The sequence below is a fragment of the Cebus imitator genome, unplaced genomic scaffold (assembly GCF_001604975.1).
Source record: "Cebus imitator isolate Cc_AM_T3 unplaced genomic scaffold, Cebus_imitator-1.0 Scaffold302, whole genome shotgun sequence".
In the NCBI taxonomy this organism is placed as follows: domain Eukaryota; kingdom Metazoa; phylum Chordata; class Mammalia; order Primates; family Cebidae; genus Cebus; species Cebus imitator.
The window spans coordinates 786,213-798,495 of NW_016107617.1; the positions used below are offsets into that span (position 1 = coordinate 786,213).

Here is a 12,283-nt window from a genome sequence, read left to right on the forward strand (position 1 = left end):
ATGTGCAGATCATGCAGGATTGTTGCATAGGTACATACATGGCAATGTGGTTTGTTGCCTTCCTCCCCACATCACCTATATCTGGTATTTCTCCCTGCTGTCCCTCCCCTAGTAGCCCCCAACTGACCGCAGTATGTGATGCTCCCCTCCCTGTGTCCACGTGTTCTAATTGTTCAACACCTGCCTATAAGTGATACCATGTGGTGGTTGATTTTCTGTTCTTGTGTCAGTTTGCTGAGAATGATGGTTTCCAGATTCATCCATGTCCCTATGAAGGACACGAACTCATCATTTTTTATTGCTGCATAGTATTCCATAGTGTATATGTGCCACATTTTCTTTATCCAGTCTGTTGTTGATGGACATTGGGGTTGGCTCCAGGTCTTTGCTATTGTAAACAGTGCTGCAATGAACATACGTGTGCATGTGTCTTTATGATAGAACAATTTATAATTCTTTGGGTATATATCCAGTAATGGGATTGCTGGATGAAATGGTATTTCTATTTCTAGGTCCTTGAGGAATCGCCACACTGTCTTCCACAATAGTTGCACTAATTTGCACTCCCACCAAGAGTGTAAAAGTGTTCCTATTTCTCCACATCTTCTTCAGCATCTGTTGTCTCCAGATTTTTTAATGATCACCATTCTAACTGGTGTGAGATGGTATCTCAATGTGGTTTTGATTTGCATTTCTCTAATGACCAGTGATTATGAGCATTTTTTGTTAGCATTTTTTTGGTGTCACTTTTTGTTTTGAAAAGTGTCTGTTCATATCCTTTGCCCACTTTTGAAAAGGCTTGTTTGTTTTTTTCTTGTAAACCTGTTTCAGTTCTTTGTAGATTCTGGATATCAGCCCTTTGTCAGATGGGTACATTGCAAAAATTTTTTCCTATTCTGTTGGTTGCCGGCTCACTCTAATGATTGTTTCTTTTGCTGTACAGAAGCTCTGGAGTTTAATTAGATCCCATTTGCCTATTTTGGCTTTTGTTGCCATTGCTTTTGGTGTTTTAGCCATGAAGTCCTTGCCTACACTTATGTCCTGAATGGTTTTGCCTAGGTTTTCTTCTAGGGTTTTTATGGTGTTAGGTCTTATGTTTAGATCTTTAATCCATCTGGAGTTAATTTTAGTGTAAGGTGTCAGGAAGGGGTCCAGTTTCTGCTTTCTGCACATGGCTAGCCAGTTTTCTCAGCACCATTCATTAAACAGGGAATCCTTTCACCATTGCTTGTTTTTCTCAGGTTTGTCAAAGATCAGATGATTGTAAATGTGTGGTGTTGCTTCTGAGGCCTTTGTTTTGTTCCACTGGTCTATGTCTCTGTTTTGGTACCAGCACCATGGTGTTTGATTACGGTGGACTTGTATAGTTTGAAGTCAGGCAGCACTATGCCTCCAGCTTTGTTCTTTTTGCTTGGGATTGTTCTGGCTATGTGGGCTCTCTTTTGGTTCCATATGAAGCTTAAGGTGGTTTTTTCCAGTTCTGTGAGGAAGGTCATGGGAAGCTTGATGGGGATAGCATTGAATCTCTAAATTACTTTGGGAAATGTGGCCATTTTCACAATGTTGATTCTTCCCAACAATGAGCATGGAATGTTTTCCCATTTGTTTGTGTCCTCTCTTATTTCATTGAGCAGTGGTTTGTAGTTCTCCTAGAAGAGGTCCTTTGTATCCTTTGTTAGTTGTATTCCTAGATATTTTCCTATCTTTGTAGCATTTGTGAATGGGAGTTCACTTTTGATTTAGCTCTCTGTTTTTCTGTTACTGGTGTATAGAAATGCTCGTGATTTCTGCACATTGATTTTGTATCATGAGACTTTGCTGAATTTGCTTATCAGTTTCAGGAGATTTGGGGCTGAGATGATGGGGTCTTCTAAATACACAATCACATCATCTGCAAATAGAGACAAGTTGGCTTCCTCTTTTCCTAATTGAATATCCTTTATTTCTTTTTCTTGCCTGATTGCTCTGGCTAGAATTTCCAATACTATATTGAATAGGAGTGGTGAGAGAGGGTGTCCTTGTCTAGTGCCAGGTTTCAAAGGGAATGTTTCCAGTTTTTGCCCATTCAGTATGATACTGGCTGTCATAAATAGCTTTTATTATTTTGTGATACGTTCCATCGATACCTAGTTTATTGAAAATTCAGCATAAAGGGCTGTTGAATTTTGTCATAGGCCTTCTCTGCATCTATTGGTTTTTGTCTTTGGTTCTGTTTATGTGATGGATTGTATTTATAGACTTGTATATTTTGAACTAGCCTTGCATATTTGATCATGGTGAATAAGCTTTTTGATTTGCTGTTGCATTCTGTTTGCCAGTATTTTATTGAAGATTTTTGTGTTGATGTTCATCATAGATATTGGCCTGAAGTTTTCTTTTTTAGTTGTGTCTCTGCCTGGTTTTGGTATTAGGATGGTGGTGGTCTCATGAAATGAGCTGGGGAGGATTCCCTATTTTTGTATTGTTTGGAATAGTTTCAGAAGAAATGGTACCAGCTCCTCTTTGTATATCTGGTAGAATTTGGCTGTAAACCCATCTGGACCTGGGCTTTTTTTAGTTGGTAGGCTATTAATTGCTGCCTCAACTTTAGCCCTTGTTATTGGTCTATTCAGGGTTTCAACTTCTTCCTGGTTTAGTCTTGAGAGAGTGCAAGTATCCAGGAATTTATCTGTTTCTTCCAGATATACTGGTTTGTGTGCATAGAGTTGTCTGTAGTAATCGCAGATGGTAGTTTGTATTTCTGTGGAATTGGTGGTGATGTCCCCTTTATCTTTTTTTATTGTATCTATTTGATTCTTCTTTCTTTTCTCTTTTATTAATCTGGCTAGCGGTCTATGTATTTTGTTCATCTTCTCAAAAAACCAACTCCTAGATTTGCTAATTTTTTGAAGGGTTTGTTGTGTCCCTGTCTCCTTCCGCTCTGCTCTGATCTTATTTCTTGTCTTCTGATGCTTAACTGTTTTTGAGACAGCGTCATGCTTTCCTGTCATAGAGATTGCTTGGCTTTGCTGATAACGTTAAATGAGCTCATGGGAAACAGAGGCAGAATGGGGCCATCTTCTAATAGATCCTAAGGTCAAGCCAAACCTGTCTTAGCCATTCCAAGTGATTTCCAAAAGCCCAAGTGAGAGAAGACCTTTTGGGGTAGTAGCAGTCCATTTCCCCCTGTTATCTTGCCTCTGAAGGAAGAAGTGCATGTGGCAGGTCTGGCAATACAGGGAGTGAGCTCATCAGAGATACAGGTCACCATGGACACCTGAGTTTACAATCAGAGTCATTTTTATATTTGCACAACATCATTGCCAGGTGTTGAAAATACTGTGGCAGCTGGGATGATTCTTTTCTTGTGCTTGTTTGTGTCTACTCAGACATCTTAGGGAAGATTCCTTAGCTTAATAGAATGGGTAACAATTCTCTTTTCCTGTAATCTGTCTCCTAAGGGGGGCTTCTTTCATGAGTTTCCCCCATACCACCACCACCCCCAGCCCAAATTATGTAAATTTGAGCTTGGAAATAATTCTTGTCATCTGAAGTTTTAATAAAAAAGAAATACATGCAGAGTATCAAACTTTTGCCTGGCTGTGTGCCTGAGGCTAAATTTTAGGTGTCAGAATTTACTAACAATGTAACTTACTTTACATACCTCATTTCCAACTCTGAAGAGAGTCAAGTGATTTATTCAAATTAAACTACTCCAAAGCCAAAGTGGTATGTGTTACAAAACACGAAAGCAAACTGGCTGAAAAATTTTAATTTTCCCTACTTATTAGCTATCTGTTCTGGGAATAAATCGAAGGTGCTAATTTCCTGGGTTTCAAATCTATTTTTAAATGTACTTGGCTGAGAGATTTAAAAAAAAATGGAATGTGAAGCAACTTTTCTATCTTTGAAAAAAACTTAAGAAACTTGGTTATACTTTCAGAATTGTGCTTGCTTTTAAGATACTGTTTTAGCGTTTAGATGGCAAGCTCTGGCTACCTGGTCCAATCCATATGATACTTAGCATAAGGCAGTGCTTAAAGCTTTGTATCAAATTGCTATGGATGAAACTGTCTCCACACCATTTGCATGTGGAATCCCAAACCCCCAGTGCAAATATTTGAACATAAAGCCTATAAGGGGATAAATGGGGTCGAAAGGGTAGGGCCCTGGTCCAATCTGTCTGGTGTTCATATAAAAAGAGGAGGAGTTTCCAGGGTGCTCTTTTTGCACTGAGGAAAGGTCATGTGAGGACACAGTGAGAAGGCAGCTATTTGCAAGCCAGGAAGAGAGGCCTCACCAGAAACCAGTCCTGCTGGCACCCTGATTTTTAACTCCCAGCCTCCAAAAGTGTAAGAAAAAAAAAAAAAAGCCTGTTTAAGCCATCCAGTCTGTGATATTTTGCTATGTCAGCGTGAACTGAATAATATACAACTCTGCTTACCTCTTTGGTTATATAGTATTGTCTATTACAGTAAAATCTCATGTATATGACGAGTTTCTTGAGCAATTTAATCTACCAGGAAAACCCAACAGTAATGATGAAAACAGTTATCCAAAAGCCCATGCATTTTAAGCTGTAGTGGTCAAGTTATCTCCTTTTTTGTAACAGAGACTTCATAAATAATATTACCTGTTAGGCGACTAGAATTGTACCTTTTCTAGATTATGGCAAAGTTTGAGGATGCGGTAGGTAAAGATTTGCAATATGTATCTTCATACCTACTCTAGCCAAGATATAGTAGAGACTGAACAAAAACAAACAGTGAGTACCACCTAAGGCCAGTGATCTACAGGGCCAATTGTGATACACAGCTAAGCAGTCATTGTGTAGTTAGTTACCTCTGCATTTTCCTGGAGGCAAGCAGTCTTATGTGGAAATATCAGCATGGCTGCTGAGACCTAGGCCAAGTTCTGGGAGCTCACTAACATTGCTATCACTTCTTATCCTTCCACTTCCAAGGGTGCCCCTCTCTCAACTCGCACTTATTCTTGGAGATGACCCTCAAATGCCTTCTCCTACAGGAAGGTTTCTTGGACACCCAAACCTGAGTTAGACATAGAATTATTGGAAGTAACCTTAGAGATTTTGGCTCAAATCATTTTTTTTACAATAAAGAAACAAGTGATGTTCTTGGCAATATAATATCAAATAAGGATTCATAGTTCAACATGTTCTTTCTCTCAATACTTTGAAATATTTACATCCAAAATATTTTTAAATATATAATTGAGAGAAGGCAAGAGACTGGTTTGCAATGATTGCTAAGTAAGTTCCAGGCACTGAGGTACAGAGATGAATAAGAAATGGTTCCAGTTCTTTCTGAAGTTGTGACCTAGGCAACCTGTGAAATGTAGTGGAGGCTGTTACAACTGAAGACGGCATTCTCCAGGCTGGGCACAAAGTAGGCCCTGAGGAAAAGTGTGTCAAATCAATTAGCTACTATTGATGATATAATTGAAGTGTGTGCTACCTCTTTTAAGTGGAAGAAAAGAAGACCCTAAATATCTTGATATTTCTAAGACACAATGGCTCAAGTTTTTAAAAGATTTTGAGAACTGTGCTTTGAAGTTCGAAGTAAATGGTAAATGTATTTTGTGTATCAAGAGGAAAAGGACTTGAATTTACATGGGTGGCAGAGGGTGGAGTGTTACAGGCTGATTTGGCTCTTACACAATTCACATGTTGAAGTCCTGTTTCCTAGTACTTCACCAGAATGTCATTATATTTGGTGACTGAAACTTTTAAAAGGTAACTGACATAAAGTCACTAGAGTGGGCCCTCATCTAATATAACTGGTAGCCTTATAAGAAGAAATTTGGACACAGATACACAAAGGAGAAAGACCATGTAAAGGCACAGGTGGAGGCAGCCTTCTGCAAGCCAAGGAGAGAAGCCTCAGAAGAAGCCTATTTTGCTAATACCTAGATCTTGGCCTTCCAGCTTCCAGAACTGTGAGCAAATAAATTTCTGTGATTTATATCACCCAGTTCATCATAGTTTGTGTAGGCAGCCTTAGCAAACTAATGTAATAAGAAACATATACTTTGAGATTCAAGTTCAGGTGCTTTCCAGTGAACTACAATAAGCTTTCAACTCTAGCTAGTGAAGAGATTGTGGTTTTAATACCATGAGAATGTCTGTCATGCTGACCTTTCTGCACCTACAAAGGAAAAATTCTTAACATTTTCTGGGAATATGAAATGTTACTATTTCAAATAAGAATCATTATTTCCACATATATCTAACTTTAGTAAGCTAACGAGGACCTCTGAAACAGGGGACGTGATCTCTGTTCTACACCTGCGGTAAGATAGAGTGCTAATTTGTACTCCAGGTAACGGTTTTGATATTAATTTGCCACCTAAGGCTTGAGTATGATCTCAAACATGTGCTGATCAATAAGAGGAGAAATAAAAATCACAAAGTTTCTTTTTGTTTTTTTATTTATAAACTCAAAGTGATTTTAAAAAACACATTGCTTTACAGCTCTTCCAGTCTCTGCTTGCATTTTATTTGGTTTGGACCACAATACTTTGAGTTAGAAGAAAGAATTTCTAATGTATAGATGTGGAGGCTGAGGCCGAAAGCTCTGCAGCCTGATTGTGGTTGAATTAAGACATCAGTCCAATGATCTTCCTTTTCTATCCAATAATCAGCCCTTTTAAAATGGCCAAAAGAAGGCAATATAGTCATTATTTGTTTCTAGAAAAAAAAAAAAAAAAAAGAGAGAGATGTTCATGTAGGCTTTTGGACCTGGGCTATTGCAAACATTAATAATGTTAGGTCTTGACATGACAAAATATTTGATCTTTTAAATACATTGAATTGTGTTGACCCAAATTCGCATTTTAAGGTCCTAACCTCTCATGCTATAATAAGGTCATTGAATATGTAATTAGTTAAAATGAGGTGATTAGGGTAGGCCTCTAATCCACTATGGCAAGTATCCTTATACCAAGGAAAAATTTGGACACATACACACATATGGAAAGATCGCCACTATGTGAAGGCAGATGTTAGGGTCATGCTTTTCATAAGAAACACAAAGCATTGCTGTCTGCAGCTAGGCAGAGGCATGGCACATGTTCTTTTTCACAGCTCTCTGAAGGAGCCAACCCTGCTGACACCTGGATTTCAGACTTCCAGACTCCAGAACTGTGAGATAATACATTTCTCTTGTTTATGCCACCCAGTTTGTGGTATTTCGCCACAGCAGCCCTAACAAACTAATACAGTTTTTACAGAGGATGCCCACATGGTGATTTTAGAGCCTATAGAGAATTGTCCAGCCTGTGACCCAATAAGTCTAGTTGTCTTCCAGATGCTCCATGTTAGAAGGTTTAATGCATTTACTTACTCCATAGAACTGCTATTTCTAGAATGGCTACCTTCCAGCCAGTAGCAATTGTTGAGCTACACTGTCAAAGTTAAGCTCTGGGAGGGAGGCACAAGGGCTCAGAGGGCTCAGGCTGGATGACCTTCGGAGCAGGAGGTGCTGCCTGCAGGAACCAGCTCCTAATAGACTGTCTTTATCTTTTGTAATCTGGCCTCTGGCCATACTAATGTCCTAAAACAGCTCCCCTTCTTCCAGAAAAATGGCTCTCTGCTGCCTAAGAACATGGCTAACTCATTGTTCTCTTTTAACCCTACATCCTTTCTTACCCTTTTCTATACTTTCTGTTATCTTCAGCAAAATGCCTTCAAACAAATGCCCTTCTCCAGCCACGTCCTCTCTTTGGAAGTCCTACCTTTTAACTGCATATGATATATTTCTAATTGGATATCTCATCATCACTGTAATGTGCCTCTATAAAGCTAGGCTGTGGAGAAGCCAGAGCAGAAACAGAATGTTTTTCCATCCCTGATTCTTTTTAAAATGTATTCATTTTAGACATAGGTTCTTGCTCTGTCATCCACTCTGGAGTGCAATAGCACCATCATAGCTCACTGCAGCCTCAAATTCCTGGGCTCAAGGGATCCTCCCATCTCAGCCTCCCACATAGCTAGGGCTACAAATGTGTGCCACCATGCCCAGCCAATGTCCTCATGAGTTGGCCGATTCTTTGCAAACCACTCCTGAAACACAATTTCCCCATCTATTCAATAAGCAAATAATTTATAAGGGCTTGTTTAGCTGTAAAATTTTGTCATTAAAAAAAAAATACCCCTGTACGAGCTGCTTGCTTTTTGTTAGCATTTATTTATTTATTTATTTGCTCTGTAGGCTGTGAACTGTAAATTCTTCCCATTACTGCTTCTTCTAACAAATTTCATTTGTTAATTCTTGAAAGGCCCTTTGCATGCATTGGATTCAACATTCCAAATGCACCACTGCATTGCTGGCCTCACTACAATACAACAGCTACCAGAGGTTTCTAAAGAGTCTCTTTCCTTGATCCCATTGCCAGTGATCTAAGGGGCCAATTGTGATACACAGCTAAGCAGCTATTACATAGTGTGAATATTGCCTCTGCATTTTCCTGGAGGCGAGGAGTCTTGGGTTCAAATACCGACATAACTGCTGAGACCTGGACAAAGTTCTAGAAGCCTATTAGCATTGCTATCACTTCTAATCCTTCCACAGCCAAAAGTGCCCCTCTCCCAAATCTCACTTATTCTTGGAGATGACTCTCAAATGTCTCCTCCTCCAGGAAGGCTTCATATGTGTAAACAGCTCTTTCTAATGCTTTGCTTTCTTTTTCCTGCTCAAATCCTCCTAATGTTGCCAACCAGATGAAGTCTAACCTTTGAAAAGACAAAGAGGAACAGCCAGAAGATTAACATTAAGCTCATCTACAGTCAGATTTCTAAGATAAACTAATGATTATTGAATCCCTAAGATGCTTCAGACCCTGAGTTAGGCACTTGCCATATATTATCTTATTAAATTTTTATAATAACTCAGAGATTGTAGATTTTATCTGAGTTATGACAGAAAATTACGATAATAACTAACTTTGTAGAATACATAAACTCTTCTCACAGGTACCATTACATTGCAGTTTTGTAGTGTCTGAGAATTATTGTGCATCCTGGAAGTTCTATATGGGTTTTGTAAAAGTACTAGAAATTGTTGTTATTATCAGATACTTGATTATTTATATTTTAGTATAATTACATAGTTTACTCAAAGTAAAACGTAAATGACCTATAGTTTTGGAAGTTTCTCACTATGTTACAGGTGCAATTATGGTTTTCTCTGTAGAATCCTACTTCAGGTCCTTAACCCTTGATCTCTACATGGCATCCCTCATGCTAAGATAGCAACTTAGAGACGCCTTTCCAACTCCATGTATGAAGCTATAACCACCCCGACTCTGATCCTCCAACCTGGTTTACTTTTCTTCATAACAGTCATCATCAGCTTACCTTCTACATCATTGCTTGAATGTAACATCTAAGGCTATTGAAATTCTCAAAACAACCTTCTCAGATAGAAATTAGTTCCTCTACATTATAGAAGTCCTACGTTCAAAGGGCTTTAGTGATGTATGCCAAGATTCTAAGCTCAATCTGATAAAGTGGGCCACAGATGCTCATCTTCTGTACCATATGACACTTTCAAAAGTCAACAGGCTCTGCTTTCTGGAATGGTAGCCAGGTTCTTGACTGGAGCTGCACATACCCACCTAGGAAATTTTGTACATTGCCCTGCTAGGTCATGAGATTTCCCCTTCTTTTCTCTGTAGAATAAACTACCCTTCATCTTGTAGGACCCTCAGTCTTCTTGGGACGTGTGGATTATGTATATTATTCCATCATACCTACCATAATGTGTGTCATAGTTTCACTACTGCACATCTGATTATGCTGGCAAGTTGATAACTAACACCTGAGCACTGAACTCCCATGTCATGCTTGGTGTCCCCTCCCATGTATGTCCTGGGTGTAGGAGATGCTTCAAGACAGATGGTTGGCTTGATCTGTAGTCAGCCATGTGAGCAGGTTGAGCTCGTCAGAGAGACTCAATGGTCTCAGAGTCAAACTTCATTGCTTCATTGTGTGCATTCAGTAAACATGAATTTGGTGCCATTCAGCTTAAATGAGTTCTGATTCAATTTCATTTTGGCTTAGCTTTATGAAAATTTTGCTAGAGGGATTCTAAGACAGCAACTGAATAAATTGCAGTATTTTGTTTGTAGTTAAAAATTTAAGATACATGAAGGAGAGTTTATTCTCCAAAATCTTCAGTGAAGAAACATTGGATGGGTAGAAGAAACTACCTATGGGAACCAGAAGTCTCTGTTTCGCTTTAATTCTGCATGCTGGTCCCCTTCATTCCCTCCATGACTGCACATCATCCTTCAGGCCAGAGCCTTGAACAAGTCATTACCGCTACTTCTTGTGTGTGCCTTTATAACATGTCAACTCGGCTAGGCGGAACTAATATTTCCCAGATTTCCCTTCCCTAGATGTTTCCCGTTAAGGTAGATCACAAGAAAGACTCCTACATGGGATTTGTAGAGCAGGAGTGAAGCATGCACGATTTCTTAGTTGATCCCTATAGTTACCTTATCTTCTGGGTCTGCAACCCTCTGCTTTTCCCTGGATCATTCCTTCAGCTTCTTTGACTTACAGGTACTGGAGTGTGTGGTTAGCACCATGACATACCATCGAGGTGAGAGGAAGTAACGGCAACACAGGTTTCAGTCTGCCCTCGTGGACTCTGGTTTGTCGTTACTCTCTTTCACTTTACATCCCTGTTCTAAACTTCTGCACTGGCTGACTTGTGGGCTTCAAATTCCAGCATCAGACACCAAGGCAGCCTTACACGCAGTGTTTAACCGGTTCCTACAACCACCTACAGGTTCTATCTCCCTTACTGAGCCCTGGCGAAGCTTTCTTTGGGAATGTAGCTCCATCCCTTATTGAAACTATGTCAATTCTACCCTATTTTATATGCCACAGCGCCACATCCCTCTCCTTTATGGCACTTAACACAGTTGCATTTTTGTATTTGTGGGATTATATAAAGATCAGCTGTCTCTGCCGTCTGACCACAGCATTTTGAAAATGAGAGCCATGTTTATTTCACCTGTCATTATAATGCATCCAACTGACATCTGTAAAGTGTTTGAACACTGAAAACAGATCTGTTCCCAGCCAAGGCAGTCTGTTGCATTTAGAAAGAAAAGGCATCATGACATAGAGACAATATGAAGGGAAGGCTCAGGACTGGAGTTTTGCTCACCTTTTTATCCCATGTGCCTACCACAAAGTGGGTGCTGAATGCAAGAGTTTGTTGAATGACCCAACAAACTGACACACCTAAAATCCACCCCTGGCTCTTTACAAACTCTGGTCTGAAGCTTTTGGGACAGGAATGGCCCTGGCATGGTGATTTGGGTAAATCATTTTGCCTCTCCAAATCTCAGTTCCCTCATCTGAAAAATAGAGCCTGTGGTATCTTTGTTCCCAGGACTGCGAATGCTGAGAGATAATGGATGTAGACAAACACTTATAAAGTCTGATGAGGATAGAGTTGTTGTTCTAGCATTTGCCCAGATTCAAAGTAGAATTTAGCAACCCCACCTTCATTTATCTCAACCCAATCTATCATATTCTTGCTACTCTCGATGTAAAGCCCACCAGGCTTTCAATGATGTCAAGACACAGGTGGCTGCCAAGGTTATGCCTGTGTCAGCTTTTTCCATTATAAATTCCTATTTTCAGGATCTCAATGTGTTAGTGGCAACTCTGTGGTTTCATCATTTTCTGTAATTGCTGTGAGCTACCACCTCCCTCCATGTGAAATTTCATGTATTTTACTGGTCAGAACAGCAACAAAAAAAAAAACATGTTGTTTTCATCAGTGCTGTTGTATTTCATTTGAGGATGCATCTTAAAAATAAATTATGAAATAGTCCTGTAACTGGATATGGTTAAGAAAGACATGTTTAGAATACACAAGCATTTCGGCTCCCTCACGCGTCTCCTCCCCCAGCTGACAGGACTAACGCAATTCACATTTTACAGGTGCATTCCGGTAGATGCTAATTTCATCCATAATTCTTTTGGCAGAGTCCACGTTTTTGTTTAATTAACTAAATGACTTGAGCCATCCAATTCTTGTTGCTACTAATGTATCACAATTAGTGCAAACGGTAGCCATGGAAACTATTGGCTTCATCATAATTCCTAAAACAAGGATGGCTTACTTCTGAGCCCACGAAATTCTCGATTCTCCACAGCATACATTTGCGGTTATTGCTAAATTGGGATCTGGTCACTTTGGAATGTAATGTGTAGCTCCTCATTTCAAACAAATGTCATTATAAGGAGTCTGCCATTTCACTGATG

The 12,283-nt window shown here is 39.5% G+C and overlaps 1 protein-coding gene across 3 annotated transcripts in view; it reads right to left on the reverse strand.

Annotated features, from left to right (window-relative positions):
• The window catches only part of GRM7 (glutamate metabotropic receptor 7), an 879,080-nt gene that overhangs the window by 108,264 nt on the left and 758,533 nt on the right, over window positions 1–12,283 (reverse strand). The gene's annotated exons all lie outside the window — the stretch shown is intronic.